This window comes from Papaver somniferum, chromosome 9, assembly GCF_003573695.1.
Source record: "Papaver somniferum cultivar HN1 chromosome 9, ASM357369v1, whole genome shotgun sequence".
Taxonomy (NCBI): domain Eukaryota; kingdom Viridiplantae; phylum Streptophyta; class Magnoliopsida; order Ranunculales; family Papaveraceae; genus Papaver; species Papaver somniferum.
In genome coordinates, this window is record NC_039366.1 from 36,216,853 (window position 1) to 36,243,139 (window position 26,287).

The 26,287-nt window shown below is 34.7% G+C and overlaps 1 long non-coding RNA gene across 23 annotated transcripts; it reads right to left on the reverse strand.

The window, feature by feature from the left end:
- Positions 1–6,712: 6,712 nt before the first annotated feature.
- On the reverse strand, positions 6,713–11,304 carry LOC113313438. Of its 23 annotated transcripts, none has more exons than XR_003341852.1 (11): positions 11,176–11,304; positions 10,693–10,797; positions 10,454–10,617; positions 10,236–10,322; positions 10,076–10,124; positions 9,675–9,770; positions 9,483–9,492; positions 9,211–9,358; positions 8,854–9,011; positions 7,219–8,262; positions 6,713–7,105 (listed from the first exon to the last, which is right to left on the reverse strand). It is a non-coding gene; the product is annotated as an uncharacterized LOC113313438 (long non-coding RNA). The 23 variants fall into 23 exon arrangements; XR_003341849.1 differs by having other exon boundaries at positions 9,675–9,775; XR_003341865.1 differs by lacking the exon at positions 9,675–9,770.
- Between the last annotated feature and the right edge of the window lie 14,983 nt (positions 11,305–26,287).

Genomic DNA, 26,287 nt, shown 5'->3' on the forward strand with positions numbered 1-26,287 from the left:
GCATGCAGGTTTTTATCGTCGATTCATTAAGGATTTTAGCTTGATTTCTAGACCTCTTTGAAACTTTCTTGCAAAACATATTGAGTTTGTCTTTGATGATGCTTGTTTAAAGGCTTTTGAGAAGCTTAAGACTTTACTCACTATCGCCCCCATAGTCCAGGCACCCAACTGGAACTTGCCCTCTGAGATCATGTGTGATACTTCATATTATGATATTGGTGTTGTGCTATGTCAGCGAGAAAACAAATTACTTCATGTGATTTACTACGCTAGCAAAACTCTGAATGATGCCCAGTTGAACTATACCACTACCGAGAAGGAACTGTTAGCCATTGTTTTTGCCTTAGACAAGTTTAGACCTATCTCTAGGTTCTAAGATCGTCATATATACTGATCATGCTGCTTTGAAATATCTTTTGTCTAAGTAGGATACGAAACCTAGATTGATTAGGTGGATACTTTTGTTGCAAGAGTTTTCTCCAGACAGTAGAGACAAAAAGGGTGCCGAAAATGTAGTAGCAGACCACTTGTCTAGGCTAGTTGTTGATTCCCATGATGAATACCTTCCTATAAGGGATAGATTTCCTGATGAACAATTGTTCTTTGTTACCCAAGAACCTTGGTATGCGAATATAGTGAATTATCTTGTTACTGGTCGAATTCCCCAACATTGGGGTAAACAAGATCGTTCTAGGTTTTTGCCCGAGGTTAAGCACTTCTTTTGGGATGATCCTTATTTGTTTAAGTATTGTCCAGGCCAGATTATTAGAAGATGTATACCTTAGAGTGACCAGTCCAGTATTATTTCCTTTTGTCATGATCATGCTTGTGGGGGTCACTTTAGTACTAAGAAGACTGCTGCTAAGATATTGCAGTGTGGATTCTATTGGCCTTCGTTGTTTAAAGACTCCCATAGTTACTGTGTTATTTGTGAGCGTTTCCAGAAATTAGGAACCATTTCCCATAGGAACATGATGCCCTTGAACCATATTTTAGTTGTTGAGGTCTTTGATGTGTGGGGTATTGACTTTATGGGTCCGTTTCCTAATTCTTTTGGTAACCTATACATCCTTGTCGTCGTAGACTATGTCTCTAAGTGGATTGAGGCGGTTGCGTGTAAAACCAATGACCATAGGGTTGTGATTGAGTTCTTGAAAAATAATATACTTACACGTTTTGGTACACCGAGAGCTATAATTAGTGATGGAGGGTCGCACTTTTGTAATGGACCTTTTAGGCTTCTGATGAAGAAATATGGTATTACACATAAGGTATCTACCTCGTATCATCCGCAGACTAGTGGTCAGGTAGAGGTTTCCAATAGTGGTTAGGTTTAGAAGCAACAATAGAAAAGAATAATTCAAAAATCAAAGTTGAAGTTACAAGAGCAAATTGTATAAGTTGTTAGAATCCATGATACCAAGACATCACAAGTTGCGAAGATCCAAGTTTTGAAAGTCCTTCTCTCATGGCCATGTAAATTGTTGTCTTGTAATTTTTGTTTCCATCAAAAAAAAAAACATGAAAAAAAAATGAAAAAAATGAAAAATGAAAAAAAAAAAAATCATCGTTATGTTTTGTTCAATAAGGCCAAAGAGAAGTAGAAATTTATAAGTCGAGCAAGAAATCGAAGAGAAGAGTTAATTGTCAAGGTTCTATGAGGTTCGATAGTTTATCATCAACAGTTGAAGACCGAAGAAGACGTTGTTTCTACTGAGCACTATGAGAGAGTCGAAGAAAGATACATTTGGTTGCTTTGTTAGTCCGCTTTCAATCTGGCACAAGATCTTTCTAGCACTGGTTTAAATCATCACACGTAATTAGTCCAGCTGTGTAGCAGATGTCCCTCTCATATTTATCTCTCTCCTAATCTTATCCAGCTGTAAAGCAGCGGACGCATTTTACAATGTTTATCTAGTTGTGTAGCGGATATCTCTTTATCTAGCAGTGTTGCGGATGTGTCTCCCATTTTCTTCAATCAGCTTTAGACCTGACACCTTAAATTTCTCTGGCATTCTAGTTACTTGGAGATAGGTTGAGAATATGTATGTCCTCATAGCTCTTTGGATACTTGTGACCAATTAGAAGTAATGGTTTTGTGGGGACACCTCTGGTAAACCATCCCGAGATTAACTCGGTTTTATTTTTTATTAGTTTTGCTCGAGGACTAGCAAATAATAAGTTTGGGGTATTTGATAGACACATTTTTGTGTCTAAATTGTACTCAATGTCTCTATTGTTAGTGCTCGATTTTTGTACTAATTTTGATGCTTTGTGTGTTTGTAGGTGTTTTTGGAGAAATATACTTGTGTGGAAAAAGTTGCTCAAAAAGTGCTATTTGGACTCCCGAAGAAAAGTACTAAAGGCACCCTCAATTTGGATAAGGGGCACCTGCTATTCGCAAACCCAGTTTGGTTAGGGGGACACCATCTTCAACATTTCAAAAATTCGTTTTGGCGGGAAAATTTTATTCTCAACTGTGTAACTTTCGATCGATTCTTGAAGGAGTTCTGGGTAGACTAAAGGGCTCAAACTTAATGGGTAGACGTGATATGTCATAACAATGCTGGTATGAGTGTTTGTTTCGATCAAATTTGGCTGAAAAATCCGTGAGAAGAAAACAGGGCAGCACGTACACGGAAGAAGATATCCACGGGATTACAGCGAGTTAGACGTGTGATGCTCATGTTTGGAAGACACTAACCACTATTTGGAGTGTGAAGAAGTTAAATATGGCAATGTGGAAGCTTCAGAATGCGTGAAAATCAATATCAGTGATAAAAATGAAAAGAAAATATCCGAAGAATATTTTTTCTTCAAGCCGAGTTATGGAGAATTTGATGAAGTTATGACGAGATATTTTGGTGTTGAAAGGCTATATAAGTGGCTGAGGATTAGTACGAAGGGAGGACGGATAGTTTGGGAGAGAGAGAACACAACAGAGACGAAAAGTCAGAGTTTCAGAAACCTCCATTGCTGTTGCTGCACCAAGAACACGAAGAACATAAGACCCACTCTGAGCAGTCTTATTTTGCTACAGTTTTTGCGACACAGATGCAGCAGTCTTATTTTGCTACAGTTTTTGCGACACAGCGGCAGCAGTCTTATTTTGCCACAGTGACAGCCGAGGGTCGTAGTTCTCTGGTTTGTAACAAATATAATTGTTACAAACCCGGTTTTGAATTATTTCTCCCTTTTCATCATTTGTAAACCCATCTTTGAGCATAAATGAAATCAACTTTTGAGCGTTTTCTCCCACAACCAAGGCAGTGAGGAAGCTATTTACGCATGAATAATTGGTAATCATTTATTTCCTCTAATTTATAATTTATAATTCACTCAATCACTGCTTTTGCAGAGTTTTTAATTGTTTGCAAAAAAATTCTTCATTAGTTGTGATTCAATTAGATAGGTTATGCTTTATTTAGATAATCTATGCTTAGGGATACTAATTTTTGAGAAATTTCCAGATTATTTGTGAACTAAGAAATAAGAGTCTTAAAAGATAATTAGAGTTTTGAATTGTTTACAATAATTTATTCATGTGTAATAGTGAAATCAGTGTCTTGGTTGTTTTCTAATATCTTGAAGTCAATTTTGTAATAAGTTTTCTTTGTTTTTAAATTTTTATTAAGTCTAAAATTCATTGCCTTCACAAGTCTTAAAACAACTCTTTTATCACTATCTACAACAACTTTGAAAACACATCAGTTTTCTTTCAGCAACACCGTTTTGTTCTGGAGTTTCTGTACAAGATAATTGAAGAAGAGTTCCTTGAGATTTTAGGAAATCCTTGAAAGGATTGGATATGTACTCACCACCTTGATCAGCACGAAAAGTTTTGATAGTTATTCCAAATTGTGTTTTGATCATTCTAAAGAAATCTGTGTAGATTTTCAGAAACTCTGACCTGTTGTTGGAAAGATAGATCCATGTATATCGAGTATGATCATCAATGAAAATAACATAGTACAAATCTCCTCCTTTAGTTGGAAAAGGTGCCTTACCCCAAACATCAGAATGTATAAGATCGAAAGGTGCATTAGAAAAGGTAATACTTTTATTAAAAGGAAGTGCAGGTTGTTTTCCCATCTTACTGGCAATGCAATGAGGTTCTTTGTCAACAAGTATATTTCCTAACAACCCTTTATTAATCATATAAGAAATACGAGAGAAAGAGACATGTCCTAACTTAGAATTCCAAGATATAAAAGAAGATACTCTGGAAGGTAAGGTAGAAGCAGAAGCAGCAACAAGTTTGTTCTTGGATTGCTGAGGAATAACTAGAGACTCCAAAAGATATAAACGACCAACTCTACGTCCTATCCCAACAAGCATCTTTGTCATAGGATCCTGTATAAAACAACCCGAAGAAGTAAAGTGGATGTTAAAACCTTGGTTACATAATTGACCAATATATATGAGATTCATTTTAATCTGAGGCACCAGAAGCACATCTTGTATATGTACTTTGTCTGAAAGTTTAATCTGGCCAATATGAGTAGCACTTATTTCTGTACCATCTGCAGTATGAATTTTAGGTGTAATAATGGGACACTTTCTCTCAAACAACGTTGAGTTAAAAGTCATGTGATTTGAGGCACCTGAGTCAAGAAACCATTCAGTTGAATATGTACCTGTTGGAACTGAGAAAGCAGAAGCAGCTGTGGAGTTATTACCAATAGACAAAGCTTGTTTGAGCATCTCCTGGATTTCAGCAAGATTGGGTGATATAGATTGTCCAGCTGCATCTTGTGGTTTCTCTAGACTATATGACAAATTAGCGGGAGCTGGAGATAGATGTGCAGGAACATTACCATTCAATCTTCTTCTTTCCCTCATGTTTCTAGATGATGGAGATGTGCAATTTCCAACTAGATGTCCAAAGGCTTTGCAGTAGTTACATTGAGGTGTGCCAGGAGTTGCAGTTTGAGATGTTGAAACCTGAGAAACATTTGCAGATGATGTGCTTGGTGAAACGGTGCAGGTCCTTACAAGATGACCAAAGTTCTTGCAGTTATGGCATTGAACTTGAGATAAATCACGAGTACCCCTTTGAGTGTTTAACTGAGAGTTGTAACTTGGTTGTGCTGGTACTGCGAGGACAGCAGGAATATCTAACTCGACTCTCTTACGAGTTTCTTCAGTGATAAGTTCAGAAAGTGCAGTTTCCACCGTTGGAAGAGGAGATCGATGAAGAATTGATGCTCTGACAGTTTCAAACTCATCTCTCAATGCCATTAATAGCTGAACTAGTCTAGACTCTTCTCTATATTTTTGCCATATTTCTGTATCAACAATCCACTTTGGTTCCATAAGTTCTAGTTGATTCCACACGATTGACATCTCAGAATGAAAATCAGAGATGGTCTGGTCTGACTGTTGTTTGAAAGAACGAATATCCTTCTCAAGTTTGTATCTTTGTGCAAAGTTGATTTGAGTATACCTTTTAGAGAGGAAATCCCATGCTTCTTTGGCTACTTCAAAATTGGCAAGTTGCATGCTTATGGATGTAATCACTGTATTCCCGATCCATGTCAAAATCCTATGATTATTGACTTCCCAGATTTCTTTGGGATCTTGTATTGACGAATATTTCACTTCCTTGTTCTTGTCTTTGTCCTCAACGCTGGAACTGCTTGCATTAGGGGCCTTTTCTGTGCCATCGGTATATTTCCACATACTGTTTTCTTTGAGAAAGCTTCTCATGATATATGACCAGTGATTGTAATTGGTTCCATCAAACTTGACAGTAATGGGTGAAAAATCTTCTCGAGACATGATTAACTGATCTGAGTAAAGAGATAACTTGATTTCTGATATTTTAAGATTTGAGGGACATGATAATAATCTTTCTGTGTTGCAGCGGAAATGGGTTTAGATGTTTTCTGGCTCTGATGCCATGACAAAGTTTATCATGACAACATTATATTCAAGAAAAAGGTTTTCTCACTTGATTGATTGATAAAAAAGTTACAACAACATCATCTTATACAAGATTCAAGAGCTAAAAACAGAAAGAGGATAACTACGAATACAAACTAATGAATGCGTAATATACATACAAAAGAGAAACAAAATATCTCCATATCTTCTATCATAACGGCATATATACTCCATATCTTCTCCATATCTTCTAACATCCAAATTCAGAAGAAAGGGGATTGCATATGCATATACATATTCCATAGTAGTGACAGTCTTTGTTCGGGCAAGTGAAATATAATTGACAGCAACACCGAAAACACTAGCATCACTCTCTCTTGAAGCAGATTAATGATACTTTTTTTTATGTCTCTTTGCTCCTCCCTTTCCTAATCCTTCCTCTACTTCTTTCTACTGTAAACGTTTGATTTTAAAAAGAAGGGATTCGGGTTTTATTGCTGCTTCAATAATATAATTATGTCCGTTATCTCCAATGTGATCGGTTAAAACAAAGTTAGCCTGTTTGAGAAAGAAATACCTCTGAGTAATCAAATCGATATTTCATGATATCTATATATCCTAGGATTTAATATCGATGCTGTCTTTTCATTGGTGCCAGTAATTGGTCAACAACTGTACTAGAGGACTTCAAACATTTTGGTAATGCATAAAAAAGATCGGTCGTCTGACATTCCGTGTAGCACCTTAATCCATGCAACATTATTTGTAGCTATTCCGTGTAGCACCTTAATCCATGCAACATTATTTGTAGCTTCAATGGCACACATGAAGAAGAAAAGAGGTCACGTCCTTGTTAGATTAAATTGTCAAGTACAAGGTAGGTTATGTTTCAATTATAATTTATCGCCTTGCAGGTGCGCGCTCAGGAAAAGAGGTCACGTGTTCTCATATCTAGTAAACTTATCTATTCCAAATTAGAGTATACTAGATTTGTGCCCGTGCTTCGCACCGGGCATAGCAAACTTCTTCTAATATACAAAGTCATTGTCTGTGGGAGCCGAACCCACAACCTCGTGACTAAAAGCCATGCGCTCTACCTCTTGAGCTAAGACAACCAAAGAAAGAGTAAGCCCTTACTGTTACTGTTATAATCTTTAGCAAGGCTTTGATCTAACACCTTTGTGTATCAATTTCCTGCGCAAGGCTTTTGATCTAACACCTGACATAATGCAATTTGATTAGAACGGATATCAATTAAGATAATTTTAAGTCATTAATTACGATGATAATTTAACTGAACATAAGCATCTAAAATTAAAAATTATCAATTACTTTGGGGCTTGACCGATAGGCGTCATCTAAAGACCAAGTCTTGCATATATTTTTAGATAAGCTACTGCTTCCGCAGTCCAAGCAGTCCAAGTCTTGCATACACTGTCCAGGAAAATTGTGTCACTGTCTTGACTTGAAGTAACGCCAAATCTAAAAGTTTGATAAATACATGATGAGATTGAATTATAAGTTGCTTCAGAAAGAGTAAAATCCAATACACAAAATATTTCTGAAAATCACCTGACTTGTTGATAATGTGAAAATACAATATCAGAATGGTAAACCCAAAACTATTAAATAAAACCACAAAAGAATTAAAGGAAACGATAAAGCTTCCAATAATGACACTAAGCGAAGTATATATATACTTGAACGAATTGGAAAAATCAACTTTAGTTCCAGTTTATAGACGCTATTTATATACTTGATGATATAAAGTATCTGCAAAAGCCCCAGAAATCTCACACATTGACAAAACTCTCAATTTTGACAGTGACATTAAACTTGGCTTTCATCGGTTCTCGCCTTCTCGGAAACTTTTAGTTCAAACCACTCTCAAAACCCCACAGCAACAGACTTAGAAATATAGATATTCAACGAAAGGGGGCTAGTACCTGAATAATGTTTTTTTTTTTTTTTTTTGCTCCGTAAGCAGAAAGTGCGGCATCCTAACACGCCTAAAATGTGAACCTAAAATACTAAGGGAAGCAAGTTACTATAAGTAACGTTCCCTCCCAAAAAAATTAGGGGAAACAAAATGTTCTCCATTATCACTAACACCCATATGTACTCTGAACAAAATCAAACAAAAGTGGGGGGAAAGCATGGAAACAAAAAGCTCTTACCGGGTTTGTCGATCTTCAAGTGGAGCCGAAACATCAAATCATAGAAAAATATTCGAGGGCATCCAGGATCAGGGTAAAAATCCTTTATCGAATTGTAAAAAAGGACATACCGTAAATCACCTTGACTCCCGGAAGTTGATCTGTTAGAGTCAACATGGAAACATGAATAATTGTAGTAACTGATATGCAAGAATGGCACCTGAAATCACGAAAATTATTAAATTGTTACAGTTTCCAAATTGTATAATTAATTACTTAATGAGATAGTAATGAACATGAATAATTATTACAATTACCAAATTGTAGAACTTTATTATTACATATTCTCATAAGTACTGTATATAAGAGCATTTCTGTATCAGATTGTAGTGACTGATACGCCTTATGTAATAATTGATAATAACTAATGGGTTATGTAACAAAGAGTAACAAATGGGGTACCTAAGAGAAACAGGAGTGGTAAAGACAATTCTAGCATGTTAATGACAATAACAGGAAGAAATACTCACTGTTCACAATGCCATAAGAAAGTGAGATGCTAAAAAATAGTACAAAAGAAAACTCCACATATGCTAGAATGGAGGTTGCAGCAGCAAGAGTTTCAGCAAAAGAGATTCGCTTTTTCAGTATTGACCACAATTAATAAACTTGGAAAATCAAAGACCCAATTATCAATTAAATTTTCTGCCATATAGCCAGGGTGTACATGGTAAAGCGAATAACAATATATTTAGTAATAGCATAATGAATAGCAACAGATTCAGTACACGCAAAAGTAATGAGTTTATACCATCAGCTTCCAATAATGGTACACGCGAAGTTCTTGGGTCATTCATTGTAGAGACTCATGTCAATTCCTTAGTGTACTCTTTCTCTGGGGTCAGGTGCTATTTTCCCTTTGTGGTTTTGTTTATCAAACTTCCAAACGATTATGTAGCATGCATCTCCCTGTGTAAGGGACAATGAGTCAGTAGATGAATGTGAGAGCAACATATTGTAATAAATTTTCAGGAACTTTGGACCGAACATAAGGTTTTTGAACATGCACAATGTACATAAGGTTCGGTTCAAGAAGATCAGCAGCATTAAGACCACATGTAATTTAATGATATAAGGAAAAATAAATACAACAGAACACGTCACACACCCAGTTCCATATGCACACTTTCTCTATAGTAATGGTGTATGATATACAATACACTGCACCAATTAACCTCTCTCGAATTTCATTTGTTGCAGGTGTGTTGATGTTGGTGTATACTTGGGTTGCATATCTAAAGGAGAAAGTGATTTTCCTGGCACAATGTTATAAGCAATTACTACGTATAACCACCCCAGCATTAAATTCATATATGAATCTTAATTCCCATGTAAGACTACTCATATACAAACAATTTAAGAAGCTCATACAGGCCATACCCTCAAGACCCTGCAAAAAGTACCAAGAAAAGTAATGTTCAGCTTTTAGGCATATAACATAGTTTGCAATTCAATATCTCTTTTATCACTATGAATCTATATGAGTAGTATAGAGGACAAATTAGTTACCATCAAAAAAGTCTAGGTACTTGGGAAGAAGACAACTAAATTCATCTTAAAATTCTCACATACCAACTGGTAATTCGTCAAGCAGTGTGGTGTTATTAATATCAGTAACACCTCAACCAATTCTAATGCACAGCTCCACCAGCAATTCCCACATACCAACTGGCCTGGTTCAATAAATCAATAAAGAAAGAACTCCAAAGAAACCTCTATAAAGTGTATCAGTGTGGAGAAATATCAGATACTTGGTGCAATCATATCACATTGAGCTAACCTATTATTCAGCATTGCACCAAGCTACACATCTAACGTGCTTATAGCAGTCAATTAGAATAATTAGTTACATCTCCATTACATATTTAGTTAGTTTTCCACACTGCCTCTTAGTTGAGATCTAAGATTTACTGTAACAATGAACTTCCTATATATTAAAAAGGGATAAAAGAAAGGAAGATAAAAACTATTACTCTTTCTGCAGTGGCTGCCTTTTCCTGCGCTCCAGCACCAACCACATACCTGGGTCCAAGAACAAATGTTACAACTTTCTCTAAATTATCCATGTATCTGAAGTATGAGTCTACAAAAGAAGCTATGATGAATCAATTAGAGAAAATTATGAAAGATGACCTCATTGCCTTTTCCAAACCATTAAATTCTGATACATATATGCGAGTGTTGTTCCATGGAGCATATTAACTTAATAGGTATTAAAATCTGCAACGTAACAAAACAAAATCATTCACGGGCTCATATATATATGACACATTGAATTCAGGTACTGGGTGGATATCCCTCAAGCAACTGAATGAGTTAAAGTATCATCTAGTAGGCAACCAATTAAGTACCTTGAAGGCAACATGGTGGTCACTATTATTTGCCTTATAATACAGAGCAAAGCCAATTCCAAGTCCAATATTTGCTTCATGAAGCGCGGAGCGTAATTCATGCCATCCACAGTCACAGCAACAACTTATGTGAGAAGATCGATCCATCATCACCTGAGACCTTCCTAAGTATTGCTATAAATATTAAGCAGCAAGTCCATATGGTACCACCAACACCAACAGGAGACAGAGAGTAATACCTGAATTTTTAGATTTAGTGTTTCTAATTCTTCCAAACTCTTCCCCAGCAATTGGCTTCCCAAGTGTTTTCAATGTTAACTACAGTACGACCAATCCCAGCAGCCCTACAGATATCAACAAATTCATTGACACCAGGTAACATGATTATTATTTATACCAAAAATAAACAATGACGAACATGCCTACAAAGAAATCAAATACACACCCACATTCAACAAAAAAAAACCCAGAATTTCCAAACCCTTGAATTACAAACCCAAATAGTAAATTTTGGGTTTTTCTCAAAAACAACAAATCAAAATTCAGAATTTAGGTTTTTTTCCTGCAGGGGAAATTGAATTGTACCTGAATTACTCAAAAACAACAGATCAAAATTCAAAATATAAGTTTTTTTCATGAAGGGGAAATGAATTGTTTCTGAATAATTTGTGTAAAATTTGCTCGAACGATCTTCAAAAAAAAATATTTGCATCAACCTGTACCTGAATAATTTGTGCTAAATCTCTTCATTCGGCTTTGTTGATCATCCACAATCGATGGCAAAATCACTTTCTTCCCTGGTTTCTCCGCTCAGAAAAAACATTGATAAAACAATAGAATATTTGTCGAAATCACCGATTTCCTTTTTAGGTGAATCACCGATTTCTTTTTTATTTTATTTTTTTTTTATCTGAACGTGAGTTTTGTTCACCCTTATTAAAGTACAGTTAAGTATAGGTGTAAACACGATCTAACTAAATAATTCAAGTTTAAATTCTAACATAAGTATTGTCTACCTAATTTTTTGCCAACACCGTTACTAACGAGCAGTTAAGTAGTTTATGTAAACAAAGTGTAACAAAATTTTAATTATTCCAACCAATACAGATATGTGAAGTGTCCTCACCATAAATTCTACATTAGAAAAGACCTTTCTAGACCAATAGGAAGCGAGGATTTCATCACCGTTTAACGTTACAGCTTTATTTATCAAGGCCTTTAAGGGGAAGAAGATACAGAATTCGGACATTTGAATAACATTTTACATTATTGTGCTTCTGATGCTGCCCAAGGCAATAAACATGAGAGAATCATTCCCTTCACTTGTGATGTCATTATCAAATTAAAAATTATTGTTCAACCTAAATTTTTATCGACGGTACACCTGATTTTTTTATAGTACCAACATTTTTCATTTGGCATAAATAAAAAATAAATAGCCAACAAAAAAGCTTTGCCGATAGTGATTCAAATACTCATATTTGTTATGAATATAAGTTTCATGGTGATAAATGACTTTCATGTGAGAATGAAAAAACTAGCAAGTCTCAAATGTTTGGTTTACTATAAATTGAACTTGAACAACCGTAGTCTCATTTGAATTATGTTTCAGGTAACTAAAATATGACCATGTCGTAACGGCCCGGAATTGTGTTGGTGTTACTATAAAATTGGAAGTTATTACAGATTTACAGTTTATGTCATAGCAACATAACAGGGCAGTCATGCTGTCTACTTCATTTGTTTGGAGCTCAAAAAAGCAGACACATGCATATTCAGTCTTTATGGGATACTCCTAACCAACTTTGGAACATGTTTAAAAGAATAAAAATTGGCTTCTACAGGTGTCATCTTTTTTTCCCGAAGCAAAGGAACATCATACTCAATATAATCTACTGTGTTAGAATATAGGTATTCAACTCAAAATCAATTGGATATGAGTGAAGTGGCCATAAGGGATTATAAACCGCAAGATCTTAGATCTTAGATAACTCAAACAATGTGAAACTAATAATCTCAACACGACCCCTCACATGTAGCATCGTTGGGTTGGGTAACACGTAGACAATAAATCGGGTGACGCGGAGCAAAGGTGCGGTCAAATGGATCGACACAAATAACCTGCTCTGATACCATATTAGAATGTGGGCATCCAACTCAAAACCAATTGTCTATAGGTGGAGTGGCCCTATATGAGACTAATAATCTCAACATACTGAAAATGTAAGAGATATATTTGAGGGTGAAATCTAAAAAATGTAGCTAAAGAGAACGCATGATTGTGGATGTAAAGGTGGATCCAATGTTTGCAAGACTCGTTTGTAGGTAGTTTAGATTAAAAAAACATAAAATGCAAATGCCAATCATGCTTCAAATTTTCCCATCTGTATCCGGGGGGAGAGATAGACATCCTTGGGGCCCAATCCCGCAGGTTGTCCCACAAGAGACAAAGTTTCATACGTGGAGCTAAATCATTTCCGCTGTATCTAGAGATGGAAAACAAGCCCAAAACCCGCGGGTTCACCCGGCCCGGCCCGTAAAAACCCTAACCCGGCTCGGCTGGTTTCTAAACAAGCCGGGTTAGGGTTGGTAAATTGCAGGCCCGTGCACAAACGGGTTAACCCGGCCCGTCCCGCCAAAACCGCGGGTTCAGACCGTCAACCCGCCCTGGGTAACTTGTGAAGACACGTGGCGTCGCCCCTCCCATGAGTCCTATATACGTGTCTGTCTCCCCAACTTCTATACTCTATACGTGTTCTAACTTCTCTACGCGTGGTATAAGAAAAAGAAAGACCTAGATAATTCCCTTTCGTTCGTTTCTCTAATTCTCTGAGAAGTGAACTCTGAAGAACTATGAATCTGTAATTCTCAGAGTCTGAAGAACTCTATCACTTCTCAATGTTCTCATCTTCTTCTTCTTAGCAACCTAAATCAATCGTGATTCGTGAGTCCGTGACTCTTGAGATTAAACATAAATCAATCGGATTCAGTTCATGTTAGCCTACAAGCGGATTTGTTCTTTTAATTTGTGGATAACAAAAGAATCTCAATCATCAAAACTCAAAAGGTATTATTACTTTAATTTGCAGTCTATTTTCTTTTTGGATTGTTAATATAAAAACTTTTCTGATTTTGTGGTCTTATTAATCTAACTATTTGCAGTCAGTCTACCTTTGTGGTCTTATTAATCTGATTTTGAGTTTTTGACTATATGTATATCAGTATATGATTCTAGTTCTCAGTGATTTCGATTTTTGAATGTGTGAGGGTTTGTGTTAGTATAGATTCTATAGAATCATAGATGGATCTTATTGAAATATTGAATACTGATTAAGTACTGTTGTTGAACTTTTTTTTAATGATTTTCTATGAATTGTGTGTGTTGGATTTGATTGATCATTATTTTTTCCCTAATTCTAGAAGGATACTTATTTGAATATGTTCAATTATACACTACAGAAGAGCATTGTTTGATTGAAATGGAAGTAAAACCCATATGGGAATTTTGATAATTGGGTCCAGGGGGTTTCTAGGATCCCGCAGGGAAATTGGGTTTTGGCTTTATGTGTCTATGTTTGATTAGCTTAAGGAGAAGCTGACAAAGTTTCAGGGAGAATTCACCTGATTGAGAATCTAAGGATATGGGTAGTGACTACTAGTTAGGTTATGCTTAATGACTTGTATTTTGTACAAATTATCTGTACTTGGCTAAATCATCTCACTTCTTAGTTCACTTTTGAGATAGGTTTCTTTATTCATCTATCGGAGTACTCTTGTTGTTTGATTGTTTAGAACTCTGACCTATTCTTTGTGGCTCCATTATTCTAGGATGTCAAGTGTACAAGAACAGTATAACGATGTTATGAGTAGTGAGGATGACGATGTTGAAATGGTAGATTCTGAGAATGTCTCTGCAACTGTTGGTTGTGCACCTACAGCTATTTCAATTTGAAAGAAAGGAAACAATTCAAAGAAATATCGACTTAGATCTGATGTTTGGGACTTTTTTGACCGTGTTAAAGAGAAAGATGGAACAGAGAAGGGAGTGTGTAAGGCTTGTAAATTTGGATATAAATATGAAAGCAGCAAAGGCGGAACCTCATCTATGAGAAGGCATGTGTGTCCTCAGCGTCAGTCTAAGGACATAGGGCAGATGATGTTATCTGCAAAGAACGGCCAGTTGTCTACCCGCGTACGCAAATTTGATCAAATGAAGTTCCGGGATCTTCTTTCAACATTACTCATTGCAAGAAACGTCCCATTTTCGTTGGTGGAATGGAAAGAATTTAGGGATATATGTGCTTATCTAAATGAGGATGCTAAACCAATATCAAGGAATACTGGGAAAGTTGATGTTATCAAAAGACATAAAACACGAAAAGAAGGTATTCGAAACATGTTGAAACTTGCTCCAGGTATGTTGCAGTCCAGAATTTCAAATTTCGGTGACATGTTTTGTTTCTTACTTTTGTATGTATGAGTGATTGATTATCATAATATTTGCTGATGTATTTGACTTATCCTTGCAGGTAGGATGTGTCTAACATCTGACATGTGGACTTCTGTTACGACTACAGGGTATATAAGCTTAACTGTGCACTATCTTGATCAAAATTGGGAGTTAAAGAAGTATCTTCTGAATTTTTGTGAACTTCCACCACCTCATACAGGTTAAGCACTTAATTCATGACATCTTTTATTTTATCATGTGATATTTATATATTGCTTATTTGCTTTAGTCTTGAGATTTTCCACCACCTCATACAAGTGAATTACTTAATTGGGAGTTTTAACTTTTACCCATTCCACTCTTTGATAGGTGAAAATCTTTCTGCCATGCTATTTGCGATGATAGAAGATTGGGGAATTGAAGATAAAGTATCCAACATCACCTTGGATAACGCTGCAAATAACGGAGCTTGTGCTAGAATTATGCAAAGCAGACTTGTTGCGAAGAAGATCTTGTTTAACAAGGGAAAATACTTTCATGTGCGTTGTTGTGCTCACATCTTAGCTCTTATCGTAAAAGATGGACTTATGAAGATTGATTCAGCTGTGCTTAAGATAAGAAAGTCTGTGAAGTCCCTTAAAAAGTCTCAAGTAAGAAAACAAAAATTCTTGGACATTGTTGATGCTTTAGGAATGTCTGGAACAAGAAGGGGTATTCGTCAAGACGTGAGCACAAGGTGGGTTTCTACTGTTATTTTGTTATACTTATACAGTTAGAGATTGTATTAATGTTTATAGTATACTCACTTGGTGTTGTTTTATACAGGTGGAATTCAACTTATCTCATGTTGGACAGCTGTCTTGTTTATAGAGTTGTTTTTGCTCATTTAAAGGAGGTGGATCCAGACTATGAAGACTGTCCAACTGATGAAGAATGGGAGAAAATTGAAGTTGTCACAAAGTTTCTCAAGAAATTTTATGATCTCACGACTTTATTTTCTGGTAGTAAGTATCTACTTCCAGGCTTTGGTATGTTTCCCAAACTTAGCTTCTTGAGACATTCATGTCCTTTAATGCCGATTCAGAGATCATTGTCGAGAAAGACATTGTCATTGTCATTATGTGGAAGTAAGTAAGAATGTTTATGTATGTAGGTAATTGTCGAAATATATTCCCCATATATAAGATATCAAGGTAACCGTACGTGAAGAGAAGATATAGAGGTATCCGTGCAATGTCCATGAAGAGAAGATATTAGAATATAATTACAGATTACAAGATCAAAATTATTAAATGTAATCTTTATATTTTCCTAAATATTTACCTACTCAAGATATTTTAGTTAAGGTATTATCTTCTTAGGTTTAATCATATCACACTATAACGTGAATGTAAATGTACAGTTATCCCAGCACAATGATTCTGGAGATCAATCTAATTCACCCTACGGGGTTCCTCAGTGGACGTAGGCGTTAGTGCCGATCCACTTTAATCATTGTCTTCTTTGATTTAATTTCCGTCTAATCGATGATCCGACTCAGTGATACGCATAATTTATTATGGTATCAGAGCGGGGAGATCCGCTCAGATTGCTTCCGCTTTATAATATTTTTTTTCAATCTTTTTCATCTGTTTTACTTGGACTAATCTTCAATATTAGTCTATATTTCAATGGATGATTATATTTATTGCGTACAACAGAGTTATCATTGAATAACTCTTCTGTATCAGCGATTCTCTCATCATCTTGAGTTTCGTTTTTTCATTATGACTATGGGTATATTTCATTAGTTAATACTTATTCTTTTCTTAAGCCATCAACAGTAAGGCATCGATCGTATTCACGACTTCGCATATAGGATTCGTGGGTCTAGTTCCTTTTGATGTTGTGTTATTTGTGACTTTCGAGTCTATGCTCTACACATAGATATAGCTTCTTGGTTCGTTTTTGCCAAGCAGATTCCAGTAAATTTCAAAAATGGATATTTTCCATATTTTCAGAAATCGATTATGTATCGAATTTCCTTAGTCAAAGCCAGTGATTCCTCAATATTAGTAATCCAGTTGTCAAACTAATTTTGATTCAAACTGGTATATATATTCATTTCGGATATCACAGAAGTTTATTTAGTTCCTTGAACTACGTATACAAGTCATTTTGTTCCGAAAATATCTCCATTTTCGGAAATCTTGCCAAATTCTGGTAATCCATTTATTTGAAAATATTTTCCATATTTTCTATTTTTATGAGAATATATTCTCTCCTTTCATAGTTTTGGATGCTAAACTTGCTTGGATCTCTTCAACTATACCAATCTAAATCATAACCAGATTTTATTCATTTAGGCCAATTGAATAAATTCTTCTTATACATGGTTTGTCGATATAGTTGTAAAGATATTCCATGAATATTTTGTTGCCATCGTTCAAGGCAAGATTATTTCAATTTATTAATATTTTTTTGATTTTGGGAAAAATCATTATAATGATCTAATATGTCTACATTTAGATCATTATCCAGGATCTCCAAGATCTTGTTGCTGCATCTTGCTCTGATCTTATTAGCCAATATTCTTTAAATAGTTGTTGATCATTATACTACCAACTAAATCAACCCTGCATCTTAATGAAATATGTACGTGTTATCAAATCTCAATATTTTCCCTGAGAATCTTCTGTCAGTTTTTTTTTGGTGATCAAATACTTCACAAAATATTTTCCAATTATTTTTGGAAATATCAATATATTCATGTTCATCCGGCACATTCATGATCAAATCAAATGGTCCTTCACCTTGTTGCATCTTTGGTTTAAGAAAATCTGTCACAAGATTTTTTATGCGTCTCCAATCAAGACCAGTTCATCTTAGCTTCCGAATCTTTCCAAATGGGTTGTTTTACCATTTTGTGTCCACTTTATCAGAGTCTCTTCGAAGTCCATTAATGTTTCTCAACATGGACTCAACATGAATTTCTCATATGGTTAGTAATAAACAACCAAGTCCATTGGCCAATCAAGCCAATTCTCCGTAAAAGACCTCCATATATATACAACGCAGTTATCATTTTGCTGCTTCTGCTATCGCGGCTTTCCTTTATTCAACTATCGTGGTCTGTCATCGAAGATCAAATAGCATGGTCAAAAATCCAAGTTCAAGCTACAAGACATTTTATTGAGATGGTTCAAGTTAAACACTTCAAAACATTTCCGTGTTTAACTTGAGGGGGGCTGTTGAAATGTATTCCCCATATACAAGATATCAAGGTAACCGTACGTGAAGAGAAGATACCGAGGTGTCCGTGCAATGTCCATGAAGAGAAGATAGTAGAAGATAATTACAAATTACAAGATCAAAATTATCAAATGTAATCTTTATATTTTCCTAAATATTTAACTAGTCAAGATATTTTAGTTAAGGTATTATCTTCTTAGGTTTAGTCATATCACACTATAAATAAGAGTGTGAATGTAAATGTAAAGTTATCCCAGCACGATGATTCTGGAGATCAATCTAACTTACCCTACGGGGTTCCTCAATGTACGTAGGCGTTAGTGCCGAACCACTTTAATCACTGTCTTCTTTGATTTAATTTCCGTCTAATCGATGACCCGACTCAATGATACGCATAATTTATTATGGTATCAGAGCGGGGAGATCCGCTCAGATTGCTTCCTCTTTATAATATTTTTTTTCAATCTTTTTCATCTGTTTTACTTGGACTAATCTTCAATATTAGTCTATATTTCAATGGATGATTATATTTATTGCGTACAACAGAGTTATCATTGAATAACTCTTCTGTATCAGCGATTCTCTCATCATCTTGAGTTTCGTTTTTTCATTATGACTATGGGTATATTTCATTAGTTAATACTTATTCTTTTCTTAAGCCATCAACAGTAAAGCATCTATAGTATTCACGACTTCGCATATAGGATTCGTGGGTCTAGTTCCTTTTGATGTTGTGTTATTCGCGGCTTTCGAGTCTATGATCTACACATAGATATAGCTTCTTGGTTTGTTTTTGCCAAGCAGATTCCAGTCAATTTCAAAAATGGATATTTTGCATATTTTCAGAAATCGATTATGTATCGAATTTCCTTAGTCAAAGCCAGTGATTCCTCAATATTAGTAATCTAGTTGTCAAACTGATTTTGATTCAAACTGGTATGTATATTCATTTCGGATATCACGCAAGTTTATTTAGTTCCTTGAACTACATATACAAGTCATTTTGTTCCGAAAATATCTCCATTTTCGGAAATCTTTCCAAATTCTAGTAATCCATTTATTTGAAAATGTTTTCCATATTTTCTATTTTTATGAGAATATATTCTCTCCTTTCATAGTTTTGGATGCTAAACTTGCGTGGATCTCTTCAATTACACCAATCTAAATCATAACCAAATTTTATTCATTTAGGCCAATTGAATAAATTCTTCTTATACATGGTTTGTCGATATAGTTGTAAAGATATTCGATGAATATTTTGTAGCCATCGTTCAAGGCAAGATTATTTCAATTTATTAATATTTTTTTGATTTTGAGAAAAATCATTATAATGATCTAATATATCTACATTTAGATCATTATCCAGGATCTCCAAGATCTTGTTGCTGCATCTTGCTCTGATCTTATGAGCCAATATTCTTTAAATAGTTGTTGATCATTATACTACCAACTAAATCAACCTTGCATCTTAATGAAATATGTACGTGTTATCAAATCTCAATATTTTCCCTGAGAATCTTCTGTCAGTTTTTTTTTGGTGATCAAATACTTCACAAAATATTTTCCAATTATTTTTGGAAATATCAATATATTCATGTTCATCCGGCACATTCATGATAAAATCAAATGGTCCTTCACCTTGCTGCATTTTTGGCTTAAGAAAATCTGTCACAAGATTTTTTATGCGTCTCCAATCAAGACCAGTTCATCTTAGCTTCTGAATCTTTCCAAATGGGTTTTTTTACCATTTTGTGTCCACTTTATCGGAGTCTATTCGAAGTCCATTAATGTTTCTCAACATGGACTCAACATGAATTTCTCATATGGTTAGTAATAAACAACCAAGTCCATTGGCCAATCAAGCCAATTCTCCGTAAAAGACCTCCATATATATACAACGCAGTTATCATTTTGCTGCTTCTGCTATCGCGGCTTTCCTTTATTCAACTATCGTGGTCTGTCATCGAAGATCAAATACCATGATCAACAATCCAAGTTCAAGCTACAAGACATTTTATTGAGATGGTTAAAGTTAAACACTTCAAAACATTTCCGTGTTTAACTTGAGGGGGGGTGTTGAAATATATTCCCCATATACAAGATATCAAGGTAACCGTACGTGAAGAGAAGATACCGAGGTGTCCGTGCAATGTCCATGAAGAGAAGATATTAGAAGATAATTACAAATTACAAGATCAAAATTATCAAATGTAATCTTTATACTTTCCTAAATATTTACCTAGTCAAGATATTTTAGTTAAGGTATTATCTTCTTAGGTTTAGTCATATCACACTATAAATAAGAGTGTGAATGTAAATGTAAAGTTATCCCAGCACGATGATTCTGGAGATCAATCTAATTCAGCCTACGGGGTTCCTCAATGGACGTAGGCGTTAGTGCCGAACCACTTTAATCATTGTCTTCTTTGATTTAATTTTCGTCTAATCGATAACCCGACTCAATGATACGGATAATTTATTATGGTATCAGAGCGGGGAGATCCGCTCAGATTGCTTCCTCTTTATAATATTTTTTTTTTCAATCTTTTTCATATGTTTTACTTGGGCTAATCTTAAATATTAGTCTATATTTCATTGGATGATTATATTTATTGCGTACAACAGAGTTATCATTGAATAAATCTTATGTATCAGCGATTCTCTCATCATCTTGAGTTTCGTTTTTTCATTATGACTATGGGTATACTTATTCCTTTCTTAAGCCATCAACAGTAAAGCATCGATAGTATTCACGACTTCGCATATAGGATTCGTGGGTCTAGTTCCTTTTGATGTTGTGTTATTCGCGGCTTTCGAGTCTATGCTCTACACATAGATATAGCTTCTTGGTTCGTTTTTTCCAAACAGATTCCAGTCAATTTCAAAAATGGATATTTTGCATATTTCCAGAAATCGATTATGTATCGAATTTCCTTAGTCAAAGCCAGTGATTCCTCAATATTAGTAATCCAGTTGTCAAACTGATTTTGATTCAAACTGGTATATATATTCATTTCGGATATCACGAAAGTTTATTTAGTTCCTTGAACTACGTATACAAGTCATTTTGTTCCGAAAATATCTCCATTTTCGGAAATATTGCCAAATTCTGGTAATCCATTTATTTGAAAATATTTTCCATATTTTCTATTTTTATGAGAATATATTCTCTCCTTTCATAGTTTTGGATGCTAAACTTGCGTGGATCTCTTCAATTACACCAATCTAAATCATAACCAAATTTTATTCATTTAGGCCAATTGAATAAATTCTTCTTATACATGGTTTGTCGACATAGTTGTAAAGATATTCCATGAATATTTTGTTGCCATCGTTCAAGGCAAGATTATTTCAATTTATTAATATTTTTTTGATTTTGAGAAAAATCATTATAACGATCTAATATATCTACATTTAGATCATTATCCAGGATCTCCAAGATCTTGTTGCTGCATCTTGCTCTGATCTTATGAGCCAATATTCTTTAAATAGTTGTTGATCATTATACTACCAACTAAATCAACCTTGCTTCTTAATGAAAGATGTACGTGTTATCAAATCTCAATATTTTCTCTGAGAATCTTCTGTCAGTTTTTTTGTGGTGATCAAATACTTCACAAAATATTTTCTAATTATTTTTGGAAATATCAATATATTTATGCCATGTTCATCCGTCACATTCATGATCAAATCAAATGGTCCTTCACCTTGCTGCATCTTTGGTTTAAGAAAATCTGTCACAAGATTTTTTATGCGTCTCCAATCAAGATCAGTTCATCTTAGCTTCCGAATCTTTCCAAATGGGTTGTTTTACCATTTTGTGTCCACTATATCGGAGTCTCTTCGAAGTCCATTAATGTTTCTCAACAAGGAATCAACATGAACTTGTTATGGTTAGTAATTAACAATCAAGTCCATTGGCCAATCAAGCCAATTCTCCGTAAAAGACCTCCATGTATATACTACGCAGTTATCATTTCGCTGCTTCTGCTATCACGGCTTTCCTTTATTCAACTATCGTGGTCTGTCATCGAAGATCAAATAGCATGGTCAACAATCCAAGTTCAAGATACAAGACATTTTATTGAGATGGTTCAAGTTAAACACTTCAAAACATTTCCGTGTTTAACTTGAGGGGGGGTGTTGAAATATATTCCCCATATACAAGATATCAAGGTAACCGTACGTGAAGAGAAGATACCAAGGTGTCCGTGCAATGTCCATGAAGAGAAGATATTAGAAGATAATTATAAATTACAAGATCAAAATTATCAAACGTAATCTTTATATTTTCCTAAATATTTACCTAGTCAAGATATTTTAGTTAAGGTATTATCTTCTTAGGTTTAGTCATATCACACTATAAATAAGAGCGTGAATGTAAATGTAAAGTTATCCCAGCACGATGATTCTGGAGATCAATCTAATTCACCCTACGGGGTTCCTCAGTAGACGTAGGCGTTAGTGCCGAACCACTTTAATCATTGTCTTCTTTGATTTAATTTCCGTCTAATCGATGACCCGACTCAATGATACGCATAATTTATTATGGTATCAGAGCGGGGAGATCCGCTCAGATTGCTTCCTCTTTATAATATTTTTTTTTTCAATCTTTTTCATATGTTTTACTTGGACTAATCTTAAATATTAGTCTATATTTCAATGGATGATTATATTTATTGCGTACAACAGAGTTATCATTGAATAACTCTTATGTATCAGTGATTCTCTCATCATCTTGAGTTTCGTTTTTTCATTATGACTATGGGTATACTTATTCTTTTCTTAAGCCATCAACAGTAAAGCATCGATAGTATTCACGACTTCGCATATAGGATTCGTGGGTCTAGTTCCTTTTGATGTTGTGTTATTCGCGGCTTTCGAGTCTATGCTCTACACATAGATATAGCTTCTTGGTTCGTTTTTTCCAAGCAGATTCCAGTCAATTTCAAAAATGGATATTTTGCATATTTCCAGAAATCGATTATGTATCGAATTTCCTTAGTCAAAGCCAGTGATTCCTCAATATTAGTAATCCAGTTGTCAAACTGATTTTGATTCAAACTGGTATATATATTCATTTCGGATATCACGAAAGTTTATTTAGTTCCTTGAACTACGTATACAAGTCATTTTGTTCCGAAAATATCTCCATTTTCGGAAATCTTGCCAAATTCTGGTAATCCATTTATTTGAAAATATTTTCCATATATTCTATTTTTATGAGAATATATTCTCTCCTTTCATAGTTTTGGATGCTAAACTTGCGTGGATCTCTTCAATTACACCAATCTAAATCATAACCAAATTTTATTCATTTAGGCCAATTGAATAAATTCTTCTTATACATGGTTTGTCGATATAGTTGTAAAGATATTCCATGAATATTTTGTTGCCATCGTTCAAGGCAAGATTATTTCAATTTATTAATATTTTTTTGATTTTGAGAAAAATCATTATAACGATCTAATATATCTACATTTAGATCATTATCCAGGATCTCCAAGATCTTGTTGCTGCATCTTGCTCTGATCTTATGAGCCAATATTCTTTAAATAGTTGTTGATCATTATACTACCAACTAAATCAACCTTGATTCTTAATGAAAGATGTACGTGTTATCAAATCTCAATATTTTCCCTGAGAATGTTCTGTCAGTTTTTTTGTGGTGATCAAATACTTCACAAAATATTTTCTAATTATTTTTGGAAATATCAATATATTTATGCCATGTTCATCCGTCACATTCATGATCAAATCAAATGGTCCTTCACCTTGCTGCATCTTTGGTTTAAGAAAATCTGTCACAAGATTTTTTATGCGTCTCCAATCAAGACCAGTTCATCTTAGCTTCCGAATCTTTCCAAATGGGTTGTTTTACCATTTTGTGTCCACTATATCGGAGTCTCTTCGAAGTCCATTAATGTTTCTCAACATGGACTCAACATGAACTTGTTATGGTTAGTAATTAACAATCAAGTCCATTGGCCAATCAAGCCAATTCTCCGTAAAAGACCTCCATGTATATATTACGCAGTTATCATTTCGCTGCTTCTGCTAACGCGGCTTTCCTTTATTCAACTATCGTGGTCTGTCATCGAAGATCAAATACCATGGTCAACAATCCAAGTTCAAGCTACAAGACATTTTATTGAGATGGTTCAAGTTAAACACTTCAAAACATTTCCGTGTTTAACTTGAGGGGGGGTGTTGAAATATATTCCCCATATACAAGATATCAAGGTAACCGTACGTGAAGAGAAGATACCGAGGTGTCCGTGCAATGTCCATGAAGAGAAGATATTAGAAGATAATTACAAATTACAAGATCAAAATTATCAAATGTAATCTTTATATTTTCCTAAATATTTACCTAGTCAAGATATTTTAGTTAAGGTATTATCTTCTTAGGTTTAGTCATATCACACTATAAATAAGAGCGTGAATGTAAATGTAAAGTTATCCCAGCACGATGATTCTGGAGATCAATCTAATTCATCCTACGGGGTTCCTCAGTGGACGTAGGTGTTAGTGCCGAACCACTTTAATCATTACCTTCTTTGATTTAATTTCCGTCTAATCGATGATCCGACTCAATGGTACGCATAATTCATTAGTAATTATATTCGCAACTTGCATTTGATCGAAGTCAAACTAACTAGAAAAAATTTAAAAGATTGCGAAGATCGTTTCATCATGTGTGCTCATCGACTTGGTTTCTTGGAGACAAATACACAACTAATTTATGGTTGCAAACTTGCAAAAGTGCTGATCGAAAATTGTTTTGCCTTCCAGATTTGGCAGTTGTTTCTTCAAAGGAACTAAAACTTGATTTATATTTGATGGATTTCATAAAGAAATTATTAAGACGAAACAATCACTTGATGTACCTGGATGGACAAATATAACATTTTCCTTTTAATCAACAATATCATCATCAAAATGAATTACATTTCGTCATCATACTAAACATAATAACCTAATCCAACGTGAGATCCTCCAAATTGATGTGTTGATCGTTGACAATTAACATAAAATTGAGATGGACGACATATTGTTCCACAACATTCCAATGCTTTCAATAAAGTTTAAGTGCCTTCAAATTGAAACATGCCATGTGACAATTAGTAAGGATCCTTGTAAGCTCTTCTGATGCAATTGACGAATTTTCAGTTATTTTTATCTGGTGCAACTGTAGTATCCAAAGAATGAGTGTTAGACATAGCTTAAACCCATAAACTGGTTAGATGAGAGAAGAATAATTATCTTTGACCAAGTCTGATGTATTTGTTGTAAAATACAACCATTTCTTGTCTAAGAGATTGCAACCCAATTTACATACAGTACCAGGTTTAGACGATAGCAGGATTGATAATTCTTAGCCATTGTGAACATCTGTTTTACTGAAATGCACAACTGAAAAGTATGTGTGGCGAAAATCTCTTGAACAGTAAAAAGGTAAAATCATCCTTATAGCAGCTAACTTGACTCTGGCCAGCAAATATAGAAGTTGGAGAATTATAAACTAACAGGCGATCAAGCAAGAGGTTATCATAATTCACGGAATAAAAATAAAATGGAGAGACTAGTAATGTATAAAAAGAACCAAAAAGCGATTATGTGAGACTCAAAAACCTTATGTCATGATAACTTGCAAAAAAGAGGACACGCATACAATTATCATGGCCACAACTTACAGTGACCATTTAAAAATTACCCAACCAAACAGAGATTCAACTCTCATCAGTAGGTTATGACGATAGAAACGAAACTTAAGCGGACAAAGTTCTAAGTTTTTTAAAATTTTCACCAACTAAATTAGCCGACCAAACACAAATTTAGTAACAACAAAAACCAAGCATTGTAATTTATAAGCACACAAAAGTAATTTGTAATGAGACGGACAATAAAAATTTGCCTATTAGCTCAGGTTCACCACTCATCAGTAGGTTTTTAATTCTTACATCTTGCATCAAACCTAATACATCAAAAAACAATTAAAATAAGGCGGAAGAAACAACAATCCAATTGAAGAAACTAATCATATTCAAATCGAAAGAAACTTTGTAAGATAGTACTCACCTGGTACTCTCGAGACTTGAGTATGCTGAAGAAAGAAATGGAGAACCTGGAAAGATGATAACCTTTGTTGA